Below are 17,542 nucleotides of genomic sequence, written 5' to 3' on the forward strand. Positions count from 1 at the left end.
TTCTCTGTGCATGCATTGTTTGATTAAATTTAAATCAATATTCTACAGTGGGTTTCGACTTTCCACATAATACTATTGTTGCTCTGGTTGTATGAATCAAATGACTGGCCAGACTCTAAGCATACTAACCAAGGCACTGTCTCCAAATGTACCCAAAAGACATAAAAAGTGGAGACAGTACAACCTGCTCTTAAATAAATTCCTGTATTCTTTTCTTGAATTTGACCCTAAAGGTTGCAAATGAAGCTGCAGTGCCAATTCCTATGATGGGAAGTATCCACAAATGAAGCTGCAGTGCCAATTCCTATGATGGGAAGTATCCACCTATCATTGTGTTACCAGAATAAGGGGTGGGGTAGTAAATTTAGTATTTAAAAAATGGATGTTCATAAATGCAACGGAATAATCTGCACATCATTGTTTTTTTCCTTCAACAAACTAATATTCAGTATAGCCTATTTCCAAAAATCAGACCAATCAGCAGCATTCAGCTGAACTTGTAATTCCTCATTCTGCTTGTTCATCATGGAGACAGGTGCCTCAGTATGAGGCCCAAACTTGAGAAGGTCTTTCCTAATCACCATGGCACTAACTGGATAGCACCAGGGCATAATTAAAGTATGGTAAAATTATGTATAATCATACCTGATAATTTTCTTTCCATTAATCATAGCTGATCAATCCATAGACTGGTGGGTTGTGTCCATCTACCAGCAGGTGGAGATAGAGAGCAAACTTTTGCCTCCCTATATGTGGTCATGTGCTGCCGGAAACTCCTCAGTATGTCGATATCAAAGCTCCATCCGCAGGACTCAGCACTTAGAGAATTACACCCACGAAGGGACACTCTGCCCAGCTCACCACCGCCGAAACGGGGGAGGGGAATTAACCCAGCTCATCCCCACACAAGTGGGGGAGGGGAATCCGTCCAGCTCATCCCCGCGGAGCGGGGGAGGGACACCACACCCGCCGATGCGGGGGGATCTGGCTTATCCTGCAACCGCAACCGCGGGAGGAGCTGACTGACCCTAACACCGCCGAAGCGGGAGGGGTACAAAGCTGCCCTACAGCCGCACGAAGCGGGAGGGAGTGCCGGCAGAATTTTAAGTCTCAATCCAGCCCCGTAAAACGGAGGGGAGAGGAATGCAGCAGCTCACTGTAACACAAACTCGTCTTAATTCTTGAAGAATCCAAGTGAAAAAACTTGAACACGAAGTCTTTCTGAAGTAACTGAAGACTAAACTTGAACCTGAAATGCAACCAGAATAAAAACAGTACAGATATCTGGGAGGGGCTATGGATTGATCAGCTATGATTAATGGAAAGAAATTATCAGGTATGATTATACATAATTTTACCTTCCATATCATCAAGCTGATCAATCCATAGACTGGTGGGATGTACCGAAGCAGTACTCACCCAGGGCGGGACATTGAAATCCCTGACCTCAACACTGAAGCTCCAAACCGGGCCTCCGCCCGTGCAGCCACAGTCAAACGGTAATGCTTGGAGAATGTATGAGCCGAAGCCCAAGTTGCCGCCTTGCATATCTCTTCCAAGGAGACGGATCCGGCCTCTGCCATCGAGGCCGCCTGAGCTCTCGTGGAGTGAGCCTTCAGCTGGATAGGCGGCACCTTCCCCGCGGCCACATAAGCCGCTGCAATGGCTTCCTTGACCCATCTTGCCACTGTAGGCTTAGCAGCCTGCAGACCCTTACGAGGACCTGCAAACAGGACAAACAGATGATCCGATTTCCGGAAATCATTGGTCACTTCCAAGTATCTGATGATGACTCGCCTCACATCCAGATATTTAAGAGCAGAGTACTCCTCTGGGTAGTCCTCCCTACGAAAGGAAGGGAGACAGAGCTGCTGAATCACATGGAAGCGAGAAACAATCTTGGGCAGAAAGGAAGGCACTGTGCGAATAGTCACTCCTGCCTCAGTGAACTGCAGAAAAGGCTCTCGACACGAGAGCGCCTGGAGCTCGGAAACTCTTCTGGCTGAAGTGATAGCCACCAAAAAGACTGCTTTCCACGTCAGGTCTTTCAGAGATGCCCTTGACAAGGGTTCAAAAGGCGGCTTCTGCAATGCTCTTAGCACCAGGTTGAGATTCCACGCAGGCACCACTGAGTGCAGAGGAGGGCGCAGGTGATTAACTCCCTTGAGAAAGCGCACCACATCTGGCTGCGAAGCCAGGGAAGCACCCTTCAGGCGGCCCCTGAAGCAAGCCAGAGCCGCAACCTGGACTTTAAGGGAACTGAGCGACAGGCCTTTCTCCAGACCTTCTTGCAGGAACGCCAACACTGAAGAAATTGGAGCAGTGAAGGGAGAAAGTGAGCCTGCTTCACACCACGCTGCAAAGATACGCCAAACCCTGGCGTAAGCAGTAGAAGTAGATCGCTTCCTCGCTCTTAGCATAGTGGCGATGACCTTGTCTGAGAAGCCCTTCTTCCTCAGACGCTGCCGCTCAATAGCCAGGCCTTAAGCCCAAAGGGGGAGGGATCCTCCATCACCACGGGACCCTGATGTAACAGGCCCTGCTCCACTGACAGCCGCAGAGGATCGTCGACTGAGAGCCTGATCAAGTCCGCATATCAGGGACGTCTGGGCCAATCCGGACCCACCAGGATTACCCTGCCGGGGCTTTGCCACCCGGTCTAGCACCCTGCCCAACCTGGGCCAGGGCGGGAACACATAGAGGAGCTCTTGTGTCGGCCACTGCTGGAGAAGAGCATCTACTCCCAGGGATCGAGGGTCCCGTCCTCTGCTGAAAAAGCGCGGCACTTGGCAATTGGCCGATGACGCCATCAGATCTAGGCTCGGCTGGCCCCAGCGCTTCGTGATGTCCAAGAACGCCTGAGCAGATAGTTGCCACTCTCCGGGCTCCAAGGTATGGCGACTGAGAAAGACCGCCTTGACATTCATGGCTCCGGCAATGTGGGCCGCTGAAAGCTGCTCCAGGTTCGCTTCCGCCCACTGTCAAAGATTCATAGCCTCCTTGGCTAGAGGGGCGCTCTTGGTACCTCCCTGGCGGTTGACATAGGCCACAGCCGTGGCATTGTCTGACAGGACCCGTACAGGCTTCAACACCAGTACCGGGATGAACTCCAAAAGCGCCAACCGAATGGCTCTGAGTTCCAGGAGGTTGATAGACCACTTTGCCTCTGCAGGAGACCAGAGCCCCTGCGCTGTCCTTCCCAAGCAGTGGGCTCCCCAGCCCGACAAAGAGGCGTCCGTCGTGACGACAATCCACTCTGGGGTCACCAGAGGCATTCCCGCAGACAACTTGTCTGTCTGCATCCACCAGCTCAGCGCCTTGCGCACTGCTGGGTCCAAGGGAAGGCGCACGGCATAATCCTCCGACATCGGAGTCCAGCGCTGCAGCAAAGAGTGTTGTAGTGGTCTCATATGAGCCCTGGCCCAGGGCACTACTTCCATCGTGGCCGTCATAGAGCCCAACAGCTGCACATAGTCCCAAGCCCGAGGAGGAGAGGCTACTAGGAACTGGTCCACTTGAGCCTGAAGTTTGACAATCCGATTGTCTGGCAGGAACACTCTGCCCACTTGGGTGTCGAATCGAACTCCCAGGTACTCCAGGGACTGAGTCGGGCGCAGCTGGCTCTTCTCCCAGTTGATGATCCATCCCAGGGAGCTCAAAAGAGCAACTACCCGGTCCACAGCTTTGCCGCACTCTGCATAAGAGGGGGCTCGGATCAACCAGTCGTCCAGATAAGGATGGACTTGTACCCCTTCCTTTCGTAGGAAGGCCGCAATGACCACCATTACTTTGGAAAAGGTCCGCGGAGCAGTAGCCAACCCGAATGGGAGGGCTCTGAACTGGAAGTGTCGTCCCAGGACTGCAAAACGCAGAAAGCGTTGATGAGGAGGCCAGATGGGAATATGCAGATACGCTTCCTTGATGTCCAAGGAGGCCAAGAACTCTCCTGCCTTCACTGCCGCTATAACAGAGCGGAGAGTCTCCATGCGAAAGTGCCGCACTTTCAAGGCCCGATTGACCCCTTTGAGGTCGAGGATAGGCCGGACAGAACCTCCTTTCTTTGGTACCACAAAGTAAATGGAGTAACGTCCCTTGCCAAGCTGACTTTCTGGCACCGGAACGACCGCGTCCAGGCGGATCAGATTGACCAAGGTCTGCTGCACTGCCACAGCTTGACCGGAGACTTGCAGGGAGAGAGTACGAACCCGTCTCTTAAGGGTCGGCAGAACTCTAGCTTGTAGCCGTCTCTGATGACTTCCAGCACCCACGCGTCTGAAGTTATTGTGGTCCACTCGCCCCGAAACGAGGACAGCCGTCCTCCAATCTGCACTGGGGCGTGGACCAAGGCCCCGTCATTGGGTACGAGACCCTGGGGGAGGACCGGAGGGAGCCCCTCCGGGACGGCGGTCTCTGCGAAAGGAATGCTGCTTGGGGGAGAAATTCCTCTTGAAGGAAGAGGGGGCAGAGGAACCCGACTTGCCCGGGCGGTACCGACGGGCTTCCTGCAACCGTCCTCTGGAGGTACCGGGACGAGTACTAGCCCGAGCCCTGACCTCTGGTAATTTCTTGCCCTTGGACGTGCCGAGATCGGTCACGATTTTGTCCAGCTCGACCCCAAAGAGCCGCTTGCCTTTAAAAGGCAATCTAGCCAGGCGGGATTTAGAGGCGTGGTCAGCAGACCAATGTTTCAGCCAAAGCCACCGCCACGCAGAGACTGTCTGAGCCATGCCTTTAGCTGAGGCTCTCAAGACATCATACAGCAAGTCTGCCAAATAGGCTAAGCCCGATTCCAGGGCCGGCCAATCAGCCCTCAAGGAATGATCCGAGGGGGAAGCCCGCTGCACCATAGTCAGGCACGCCCTGGCCACATAGGAGCCGCAAACAGAGGCCTGCAAACTTAAAGCAGCTGCCTCAAAGGACGACCTTAAGGCCGCCTCCAATCTTCTGTCTTGGGCGTCCTTTAGGGCCGTGCCACCTTCCACCGGCAAAGCCGTTTTCTTAGTCACCGCAGTGATTAAAGAATCCACGGTAGGCCACAGATAGGCCTCACGTTCACTCACAGCCAAAGGATAGAGGCGGGACATAGCCCTAGCCACTTTAAGGCTCGCTTCCGGGACATCCCATTGAGCCGAAATTAAGGTGTGCATGGCATCATGCACGTGGAAGGTTCTAGGCGGGCGCTTCGTCCCCAGCATAATGGCAGAGCCAACAGGGGCTGAGGGAGAGACGTCCTCCGGAGAGGAAATCTTCAAAGTGTCCATGGCCTATAACAACAGGTTGGGCAAATCCTCTGGGCTAAAAAGCCGCGCTGCAGAGGGGGTCATCCGCTCCATCCGAGCGGGGATCTATCTCCTCCAAGGAATCCGCAAGGACCGTTGGGAGACCTCAGACACGCTGCCCTCATCTACATCGGAGGAGACAAAGTCCTCCAAGGCCTGGGAATCAACCCGAGGGCGTTACCTCTGGGAACCTCAACCTCTTTACCAGACGAGGGGAGCAGGGGCAGCGTTTTGCATGAGGAAAGCCTGATGCAGCAGCAAAACAAACTCGGGGGAGAAACCCCCCAGACTGTGCACTTCCGCAGCCTGGGCAACAGCCCTAGACGCACCCTCAACCGGCGCTCACACGAGCGGGGGGAGAGACATGCTGCGCATCCAAAATGGCATCCGGCGCGACACTCCGCAAAGGAGCCGCGCGGGAAAAAACGGCGCTTAACTTTAGCCGCTTTTGTGCCGTCGCCCAAATTAAGGGCGTTCATGGCATTAATGTCTCCAACCTCAAGGGCGGCCCACGAAGAAGCCGTCCGAGCCGCGTGGCCGGCCAAGATGGCGGAGGCGAGGAGCGGGGGATGGGCGTTTATGGCGGGAAAAACCGCCACGCCGGAGGAAGGACCGGGACATTCATCGGTCACTAAGCTGTCACCCATCAAGGGCGAATCAGGCTGTAAAACCCCCGCATCCCCTTTAGAAGCGCTCCAGCGATCCGGGGAGCGACCCTTTGCGCCCTCGCCTTCCGACGCCATATGCCACGAGGAGAAGAATCGGGGAACCCCCTGCCCGCTATAAAAAGGTAAAATTACCTGCTTGCCGCTCCGAGCTGTAACGAACTGGTGTCCCAGTGAGTAGCTGCAATGAACGTTTAAATAAACGTCGAAATAAACGCCTTTAAGGACGTTTAAAATTTTTTTTTTTTTTTTTTAACGGAGCCAGCGGGAGGGGGGAGAAAAGGAGGGACCTGGCACCACCAGGTTTGCACTTGCTCAAAAGAGCCCTCAACCCCAGGCCTCAACAAAACCTAAGGATTAGGCTTGGAGGCCTAGCCAGAGCTGCTGCTGTGTGTGACCACCACCTGCTGAGATAGAGAACATACTGGGGAGTTTCCGGCAGCACATGACCACATATAGGGAGGCAAAAGTTTGCTCTCTATCTCCACCTGCTGGTAGATGGACACAACCCACCAGTCTATGGATTGATCAGCTTGATGATATGGAAACCAGCATTTTACCTAACTATGGGCCTCTCATCTAACCAAGCTAGCAGTCCCCAGTGTGGTAATGCCGACGAAGCCCATTCATTCTGAATGTACTTTGTCAGCACTGCCATGCAGGAACCACTAGGGCGGCTTGATAAAAGAGACCCTATATACATAGCAGTGATACCACTATCAGTGCAGCTAAGTGGTATAATTTAGGCCAGCAAAAAGGCTGCCCTACATTAAATCACTCAGCTCCTGAAAACTGACCCGATAGTGTTCATGGTAAAGAAAGAGACATGAAACCTTCTACCAGAGCCACTGGATCTGTAGTAGAACTTAATTTAATTCATAAATTATAAATTATACCTCACTTCTATCAAAAATGATTTGAAGTGGATTACATATACCAACTCATACAAATTACAAATATTAAAAATTGCCTAATATTTAAAACTATTCCATCTTTACATCTCACATCCATCACATCAAACATCAACAGCAAACCTGTGAAAAAAGCTACATCTTTAATTTATTTCAAAAGAGGATAAGACTTCTCCCATAACAGAATGTCCTTGGCAATGCATTCTATTCATACAGGGCTTGACCATTCAAAGCCTGCTGTCTAGTGGCTGATAATTTGCAATGCCTAACTGACGGTATGGTAAACAACATTTGGTCCTCTGATCTCAAAGGTCTTGCTGGCCTATAAACAAACCATACTGCAAGTATACGCTGGCCTTAATCCCCAAATACTTTTATGCATCATAATATAAGCAATTTAAATTTAATTCTTAACTTTAGTGAAAGCCAATGGAGCTCAATCAATAGTGGTGTGACTCTATCCCATTTCTTGCCCTTTTATTTTTTAAAATAATTTTAGCAGCTGTACTCTGGACCAACCACAATCTGGCACAGTTCCACTTTGAGAGGCACAAATACAGATCTTGATAGATAAATCAGTGCTAAAACAACTGCCAGACTATGGACATGAGAGTCTATATGGACAAAATTTCTCATTACTACCAACCCCTGAGATGGTCATTTGTCTTTACCATTCCCTACCCACAAAAGTTTTGTTTTCTCTAGATTAAGAAACACAAAATTGTCTGCCGAATAACCAAATATCATCTACATATACTGCACTAGTTTGTCATGTACTATTTCTAATGTAGACTCCACCAGTATAATTATTTGAACATCATCAGCATATAAATAATGAGTCAAAGCCAAAGTTTCATTAACATACTTAGGGCCCCCAAGAAAGCTGCAGCCCCTTATCTCTCAACAGTCTTAATTTCTCAAAAATTGCTGCTACTAATTCTGTACTGTAGTTTAGCATAAACTGATTGATACAGGCAAAAATTAAAAGTATCTAAGACATAAGCATCAACACACTGGGACAGACCAAAGGTCCATCTAGCCCAGCACCCTGTTTCCGACAGTGGCCAATCCAGGTCACAATCACCGACAAGATCCACGGAGCAAAGCATTTTGTACTGCTTGTCCCAGGAATAGTGGATTTTTCCCTACGTTCCTTTAATAACATTCTATGGCCTTTTCCTTCAGGAAGCCGTCCAAACCTTTCTTAAACTCTGCTAAGCTAACCGCCTTAACCACATTCTCCGGCAACGAATTTCAGAGTCAAATTACACGCTGAGTAAAGAAACTTTTCTCTTGTTTGTTTTAAACTTATTGCACTCCAGCTTCATCGCACGCCCCCTTGTCCTAGTATTATTGGAAAGCGTAAACAGACACTCCATATCTATCTTTTCCACTCTACTCATTATTTTATATATCTACAAAAGTTTAAACTGTCTAGCAACTATAATATCTAAAATTTTGATAAAAAATGATAAATCTACCGTAGGCCTATAATTTGTACAGTTTAGTATGGCTCCCTTACTTTCCCTAAGAAAATGTTTAATCTAAATCTGTTTAAGGGCACTGGGGTAAACAGCACAATCTAAAATCAAATTCAAACAGCATCAATCGTTAAATCACGTTCTGGCAAGTCTATTAATAACCAAGCTGGAAACAGTCATGATCACAATTTCCACATGTAAATATTAGAATTAAAGCATTCATTTCCTCATGAGATATTGGGACAAAATATAACCACGCATTACATACTTGGACTCTAACTGTTCAAATATCTCCTTCCCAACCTTCTTCTCCCTTCACAATCATAGATGAGTCTTCCTCCTGTCCACCCACACCCAGAGTGACATCTCTTCCTTTCTTACAACTCCTTTTCATTAACACTTTCTGCCTAAGGGTTGCAATTTTTGACTCAACCCCACCCCCCCCAAACCTGCCAAATAGTTTACAGATGGCATCAATTCTAATCCTATGTCCCTCAACTTTGGCCCACAATAACACGTTCACCACCCTAAACCATTATCTTGTACAGTTTTGCCCTGACATAATCTGATGTGAATAACTTCTTTTAATTAAACTGCCATATACTTATACAATATCACCAGATACGCTCCAATTTTTTTTCCAATTTCCTGCAATGTATTTTTTGTTCCAAAGCTAAAGTTCAATACCAAAGGTTTATTTTCTTTCTAGGTTGATTCAGTTTTAAAGGGGCTATATCATTCAATTCAGAACCTGAGGGTTGATATATAGGGACCAGTAATTTTAATATTTAGGCAAACATTAGATCTGAGCATCAAACAGTTATTTTCTTAACTGCTAAAGAATCTTTAGGCTTCCTACAGTAAATGAGTATGCCAGCCATACTACAGGGTTTGATATTTAGTACACGTTTAGTGACATTTGGGCTCATTTTCGAAAGAGAAGGACGCTCATCTTTCGACACAAATCGGAAAATGGGTGTCCTTCTCACAGGGTCGTCCAAATCAGTATAATCAAAACCCGATTTTGGACGTCCCCAACTGCATTCCGTCGCAGGGACAGCCAAAGTTCAATGGGGCATGTCGGAGGCATAGCGAAGGCGGGACTTCGGCATGCCTAACACATGGACGTCCTCGACCCATAATGGAAAAAAAAGGGCGTCCCTGATGAGCACTTAGACGACTTTACCTGGTCCTGTTTTTCTTATGACCAAAGCACAAAAAGGTGCCCGAAATGACCAGATGACCACCGGAGAGAATCAGGGATCGCCTCCCCTTACTCCCCCAGTGGTCACTAACCCCCTCCCACCCTCAAAAAATATCTTTCAAAATATTTTTTTGCCACCCTCAGATGTCATACTCAGCTCCATCACAGCAGTATGCAGGTCCCTGGAGCAGTTTTAGTGGGTGCAGTGCACTTCAGACAGGTGGACCCAGGCCCATACCCCCCCCGCCCCACCTGTTATATTGTGGAGGAAACAGCGAGCCCTCCAAACCCATCTAGGTGCCCCCCTTCACCCGTAAGGGCTATGGTAGTGGTGTAAGTTGTGGGTAGTGGGTTTTGGGGGCTCAGCACACAAGGTAAGGGAGCTATATACCTGGAAGCAATTGTCCACTGCAATGCTCCCTAGGGTGCCCGGTTGGTGTCCTAGCATGTCTGGGGGACCAGTGCACTACAAATGCTGGCTCCTCCTACGACCAAAGGCTTGCATTTGGTCGTTTCTGAGATGGACGTCCTTGGGGTTTCCATTATCGCCGAAAATCAGAAACGACAAAGTCTAGGGACAACCATCTCTAGGGATGACCTAAATTTCAAGATTTGGACGTCCCTGACAGTATTATCGAAACGAAAGATGGACGTCCATCTTGTTTTGATAATACAGGTTTCCCTGCCCCTCCATCGGGACATTTTGTGAGGACGTCCTCAGCAAAACTTGAACATCCCTTTTGATTATGCCCCTCATTCTAACCAGCCTGGAACTAGATTTGTTCCTTGTTCAGATGATCACAAGTTGCTTTCTTTCAATGTTAGTGTTTGTACCTTAAAGGCTAGTAAACTACGGCTCATTGTGGGCTGATTGACACAAAAACCTTTATTGATTCTTGAGTCATGAAAATATTGTTGATAATGGTCGCAATAATGTGATCCAAGCAGCAGAATCTTGGGATGCCTCTCTGGCAGCGACAATAGACTTGGTTGCTCCTATTAATTTTGTATTCATAAATGCAGCAGTAAGTCCTGGAGGGAACTATAGTGCTGATATTATTTAACATTATTTCTGTTTGACACCTTGGACTACTAACAATTATATATTATAGGGATGGTAGAGAGTTTATTGGCCTGGCTTGAGTCTTTTTTGAAAGACAGACCCCCAACTCCCCCCCCCCTCAAACCCCCTTTTGAATGTCCCCAACCCCCCTCCCCATGGTACACTCACCTTTTTACTCTGCCCCCAACTCCTCCCATCCCATGGTACACTCATCCCTTTTGTCCTCCCCATACCCCTCCAATGGTACTTATCCCTTTTGTCTGCCCCAACCCCCCCATGGCACAAATGCCCCTTTTGTCTGCCCCAACTTCCCCAATGGCACACTTACCCTTTTACTCTGCCCCCAAACACCATCCCCCCTGCACAGCACATAATTCATCCCTTTACTCTGCTCCCAATACCCCACTGTACATTCATTTCTTCTCTGGTCCCTTCTCATTTTCAGCCATGGCAATAGCTCTGCTCACTTTCTCTTCTCCTCCCCCACACCCCGCTCCCAACTGCACAACAGATCACTAAATATCACTTCTTCCTCCTGTGCTGACTCAGACCCGAATGTTTATGTGAACCTCAGGATTAAGGTCCACATAAACAGTCGGGTCTAAGCCTGCACAGGAGGAGGAAGTGACTTGCTGTGCAACGGTTCACTTCTTCCTCTTTTCGTCACGTGAGCTGCATTAGAGGACTCAACAACTGGCTTGCAAAAGTCATGAAAAGTTTACAACCGTCTCTCACAACCAGTGCGAGACAACTCCAGCACACCACTGGCCTGGATTCACCCAACTTGGGCTCAGGCCCAAACCAGTCGCAGATCACACTTGACAGCATCGGTATGGGGGAAGCAAGCTGGACTTCGCTATGAAGGTTCTCGTGGTCCTGCAGCCCCTTCTCTTAACAAGTGTCTTGTTTCAAAGGGTAGTTGATAGTTGGCAGCGGCAACAATTCCTACACGCTGCCTGCGCCTAACCAAGAACACTTCCCTCTTATCGCATCCCGACTCCTCTGACCAACTTTCTATTTCGGCCTGGGCATAACGCAGCAGAAAAGTGGCTACGTGGTCAGGCGCAGGCATAATATAGGAATCGCTGGTGCTGCTAAGAGAGGAATGGAGAGAAGGAGGGAGCTGCAGGATCGCAGGAGTCTCCCTAGTTGCTTCCATCAGACCAGGGATATGCTAGAGAAAGGCTGAACAATGGAAGGGAGGAAGAAAAGAGAGAGGGAGAATTGCTGGACAGGGTGGGAGGAAGGGAAGGAGAGATGCTGTACAGGGGTGAAGGGAAAAGAGAAAGAAATGCTGGACATGGCCATGTGAAGGAGGGAGAGATGCTGCAAGGGGGGAGAAAGAGAGAAATGTTGGTCCTGGGATGCAAGGGAGAGAGAAATAATGGACAGAGAGAGAGGGAGAGAGGAGGGGAAGCGAGAGGAAGAAATGGGGATGGGGGAAGGGGAGAGGGATATGTTGGATCCAGGGGTAGAAGGGATTGAGGGAGAGATGCAGGACCACAGTGAAGGGAGTGTGGCAGGAGGGAACAGAGAAGGGACAGGAAGATGCTGGGGGGAGTGGAAGAGAAGGGACAGGGAGATATCAGGCTATAAGTACGGGGAGGGGAGAAAGACAGAGCAGATGCTGAGCTAGAAGGGTGGAGGGAGGAACAGGCTGGAAATGGTGGAACCATGTGAGAGAGGCCATGGGGAGAGGGGAATAAATGAGAGGGGAATAGTGATTATATGGGGTACAAAAATAGTAATAGAAAGTACAGTAAAGATGAAAGGGAGGGGAAAGCTGGGGAAGGAGGGAGATGGGGAATGAGAAAGCTAGTGGGTGAGAGAAGGAGGTGAAAATTTGATAGGTAGCTGGAAAGTACAAAAAAGTTAGAAAGAGAGTGAAATTTGAGCGGACAGAGAGGCAGGAAAGAAAAAAAAAAAAGAGAGGAAAGCGTCAAAATGGAAATATCAATATGTAAGAGACAGGTGTAATGAGGAAATGGAACAAGAAAGAAGATAAAACACAAATCAATGAAGGAAAATTTAGCAGAGGACAGACAGGAAAGCAGAAACAAGAAGCTGGAACCAACATGATGACCAGACAACAAAGCAGGGGCGTATCTGCGTGGGGCCACAGGGGCCTGGGCCTCCGCAGAATTTGCCCTGGACCCCCCTACCGCCGTCACCTACCCCGAGGTCCGCTTCCTCCTGCCGGCTTTTAAAATATTGCTTCAGCTGGTGGGGGACCCCAACCCCCCGCCAGCCCAGCCGCGGTCTTCTTTAACTTCTTCATCCTCGTCGTGCTGTGAAAGCTGCATGCATCCTTAGTTCCAGTTGGACGGAGTCTGACGTCACAGCACATTGTAACGTCAACGTACTGAGACGTCAGACTCCGTCCAACTGGAACTAAGGATGCATGCAGCTTTCACAGCACGACGAGGATGAAGAAGTTAAAGAAGACCGCGGCTGGGCTGACGGGGGGTTGGGGGCCCCCGGCAGCTGAAGCAATATTTTAAAAAGCCAGCAGGAGGAAGCGGACCTCGGGGGTAGGTGACGGCGGTAGGGCGGGGAGGGAGGGTTAACGGCGGTAGGGGGGGTGGGGGGCTATAATGTGCCCCCTCACTCTAGCCCCTGCCCCTCCTACCGCTGAACCTCAGATATGCCCCTGCAACAAAGGTAGAAAAAAAGCATTTTATTTTGAATTTATTAACTGAAATTTGTTAGATTTGGGAAATGTACATAGCAGATGTTTTTATATTGGGTTTACTAGAAAAGGAAATGCATTTCCCTTCTTTATCTCTTCAGTGTTGCAGTACATGCTGAGTCTTAGAGTTCCCAGTTCAAATTTTGTTTACATATTTTTATTTCTAATTTGTGATCCTTGTTCTGTATTTGGTGAGGGTCTGTCAGTATGATAGTACTGGCAGGTGGGGTAATAGGAGGGGAGGCAAGGAGAGGGAATTGGGGGGGGGGGGGCATCCTTTATTTTCTGACCTGGGCCCCACCATGCCTCACACCAGCCCTATCCCTTGCTGCAGCTGGTGAGGATCACAAAACACTGCCAGTTGAAGACCTCCTCCAAAGGCAGTCAGAATTCCCTTCTACCAAGCACTGCAGTTGGCAGCAGCATCCTTGAGCCACCGACAACTAAGCATTTGTGGGATGCCGGCATTGGTGGCTCTGGAACTTTACTACTGCCTGCCAAGCTTGGTAAAAGGAAGTTCTAGCCCCCTTCAGGGGAAATCTTCAGCTGACAGACCTTGGGAATCCTCATTAACTAAAGTATTCAGATTTGGAGTTGGAAGGTGCTGGGGGAGGAGTGGAGAGTGGGAGGAGGGAGGAAGAAGAAGAGAGGCCATTTTGTGCCCACCCGCTTTAAGCTCAGGCTCACCCAAAATTGGCTGCCTGGCTACGCCACTGTTGCACACTCATCCTGCCAACTGGAGGATAATAGAGAGAGGTGGCTAGAACAGACTGACCTCTGAAGGCAGTGACTTCAATTCCTACTCATACCCCCAACTTTTTTTTTCTCCCAGCAGAAATGACTTAACATGGCAAAATAATTTGCCTTGGAAGCCACTGAATTATAGTTTATGGTTTATTGAAACTTACTATACCACCTAAACTAACTCGCAGAGCTAAGCGGTTTACAATGTAAAAACAAAATTTTGAAGGAGGACAGGAACTATAATAACCGATAGGAAAGAACATCATTCTCATCCAAGAAACAATCAAACTCAGTCACAAAAAAAATGGCCCCTCCTAAACATTTATATATTTATTTGCAACATTTATATTCCGCATTATCTAAAAGTCTAAGTGGATTACAAAATAACATACACAATCAAACATTATAAACAAAAAATCAGACCCTAAGCATATGTGTAGTTTGCCTATGTTTTAAATTTGCCCCAATTGTTCTCTTTACAAGAGATATTTCATCTTCATTAGTACTTGAGAATGATATTTGAATTTCGCTAATGCCTTTTTTTCAGTTGTTGCTCAAGGCAAGTTACATTCAGGTACAGTAGGCATTTCCCTGTCCCTGATCACAGGGGCAGTAAAGCCCTGCACTGTTCCAGCGCTATTTTTAGAGCGCTGTTTGGAACAGCGCAGGACTTTTGATCATCTGAGCATAAGTTTGTACCTGAGGCAACGGAGAGTGAAATGACTTGCCCAAGGTCACAAGTAGCCATAGTGGGATTTGAACCACGGGATATAAATTGTGTTAAACAGTGGATGCAAAGAAATAAGTTGGTCCTGAACGTATTAAAAACTGAAATGCTCTGGATAAGTCAGTCTACCTGTGCCTCAACAGTTACAGATTCTGAATGAATCACTGCCATTGCTCAAATGTGTCAAATACCCAGAAGCTTGAGCATTTATTTCACATTCAAAAGCCTCCTTGTATTCCAAACTGACAACTCTCCCTTTGGTCTGAATGGGCCAACAGAGGCATCATCCCTTCTAGTCTGATTTCTAATAAAGTCCTTGTCCAATCGAGGTCTAAACCCATTCATCTATGCAGATGACGTCACAATATACATCCCCTTCAAACAGGACTTAACAGAAATAACCAACGAAATTAATGACGGCCTTAACATCATGGACTCCTGGGCAAACTCATTCCAACTGAAACTGAACACTGAAAAAACACACTGCCTCATCCTCTCATCACAACACAACAAATACAAACCCATTACCATAACTACCCCAGGACACATGCTCCCTACCTCAGAACGCCTAACAATACTTGGGGTCACACTTGATAGCAGCCTCACACTAGAGAGCCAACTTGTCATTTCGTCCGTTAGATTGTAAGCTCCTTTGAGCAGGGACTGTCCTTTTTTGTTAAACTGTACAGCGCTGCGTAACCCTAGTAGCGCTCTAGAAATGTCAAGTAGTAGTAGTAGTAGAGCCAAACAAACACTGTAACAAAGAAAATGTTCCACGCAATGTGGAAACTCAAACGAATAAAACCTTTCTTCCCAAGGGAAACTTTTCGGAACCTAATACAATCAATGGTCCTAAGCCATGCATATTACTGTAACGGAATCTACGCCGGTTGCAAAGCACAACTCACAAAAAAAACTCCAGACTGCCCAAAATACAGCAGCCAGACTGATATATGGTAAAACATGATACGAAAGTGCCAAACCCTTACGAGAAAAGCTGCATTGGCTCCCAATTGATAAGATATAATACAGCCAGAGACCCCCACTGGAATGGTGGAGGGCAGAGCCATAGAGCTCAGGCTACTAGAGACACTGGCCAAGTCATAGTATGACTACGAGCTTGCTGGAAAAGCATGGCTTAGTTTTTAGGCCTAGACTAAGACCAGAATGGCCTGAACTGGAAAAGTTAGGTCAAGGAATATGAAAACAAAATGGAAGATTTAAAATATGAACAAAATGGAAACTTTAATATCAGTTACAAAGTGGAATTTTCTCTAATCTAAGTTAGAAAAACAAGTTGAGAAACGAGTGCGTCATGCCAGGTGTAAGGAAATGATTGAGAAAAAGGGGGTGTCAACTTTCCAATTAAGCAAGATTGTGGTTAGCTAGTTTGGGATAAACAAGTTTAACATTGTAGCTTATGGGCCCCATTACTTAGAATGGAGTTAAAAGGGTATATAAGGCAGGAGGATTTAGGGCGTGTCAGAAGACTTTTTGACTTGCTACATGAAGTGCTGTCCGACTGTCCACCCATCTGCTTGTATTCCTGATCCTGCTGTATTGTTGTGGTAAGCTATAATAAAGGTAATTATCCCTATAAAACTTTCCTTCTCAAAGTTAATGGACATTAGAACTGAGTCAGATACGCGCTGGCACTTCATAGATGGCAGCCTTGTGAGGAACCTCTCCGGTGAATGGCTTGTTGCCAACCCACCACAGAGGGTTTTCATGGGTCTTTCCAACCCTAGATAAAAACACAATCAAAGAACAGACTACCTTCAAAATCTGCACCTTGGTACACAAAATCGTCTACGGCGTAGTACCAGCTTACATGATAGACTTAATTGATCTACCAACCAGAAACAGATCCAGATCATCAAGATCATACCTAAACCTACATTATCCAATACTGTAAAAGACTACAAACTGTAAAAGACAACCACGCATCCAACTTCTCCTACATAAGCGTACAACTATGGAACGGACTCCCAACTACAGTGAGAACAATCCATGACCACTTCAACTTTAGGAAATCACTCAAGACTCACCTATTCAGAAAAGCATATCCCAACGATCCAACATAAAATCACAGCACCCAGCAACATATCATAACCGATGATTGTACTGGACAATTTATAATCTTCACCTCTTTTAACCCTGCTACCTGACCCAACCTACCTCATATGATCACAATATTACTCTGTATCTGTTATTAACTGAAAACAACCTACCTCATATGATCACAATATCACACTGTATCTGTTATTAACCGAATTGGCAACAGCCTCTATGGTACTATGTAAGCCACACTGAGCCTGCAAATAGGTGGAAAAATGTGGGGTACAAATGTAACAAATAAATAAATAAATACTACTTTGGATTTAATATCAGATCTAAGTAAGGAAATGAGTTGGGAAAAATGAAAATGTCCCATTCTCACCTTTTTTATGTATAACAGTAATTAAATCCTGCAAGAGTTGAATTGGGGAAGCATCCTTCTTGTCATGATTGTGACTTTTTCTTGGTTTGTGCTCCGTTCGCCCTCTGGTGGCCAGAACCGGTGGATGCCATAGACTTTCCAGTCTCTCTTTTCAATCCAGTCCAGATATTTTAGCCCTCCAGTCTTGCTTGGAAGTTTGGCAGCTAGCCTCACCCTTAGCTGCCTTGAGATTGCTGCATCTGAGCCTCAGCTGCTGATGGGCTTATTAGCCACCTGGAAACTTTCTGCTTTGCCTTTGCAAACGCCAAAGGTCCAGGTTAGTGTTTGGTGCTGATTGGA

At 47.5% G+C, this 17,542-nt stretch overlaps 1 protein-coding gene across 1 annotated transcript in view; it reads right to left on the reverse strand.

The window, feature by feature from the left end:
• The window catches only part of MAK (male germ cell associated kinase), a 385,342-nt gene that overhangs the window by 238,506 nt on the left and 129,294 nt on the right, over positions 1 to 17,542 (reverse strand). The window lies entirely within an intron of this gene.

Source organism: Microcaecilia unicolor, chromosome 1 (assembly GCF_901765095.1).
Source record: "Microcaecilia unicolor chromosome 1, aMicUni1.1, whole genome shotgun sequence".
Classification (NCBI taxonomy): domain Eukaryota; kingdom Metazoa; phylum Chordata; class Amphibia; order Gymnophiona; family Siphonopidae; genus Microcaecilia; species Microcaecilia unicolor.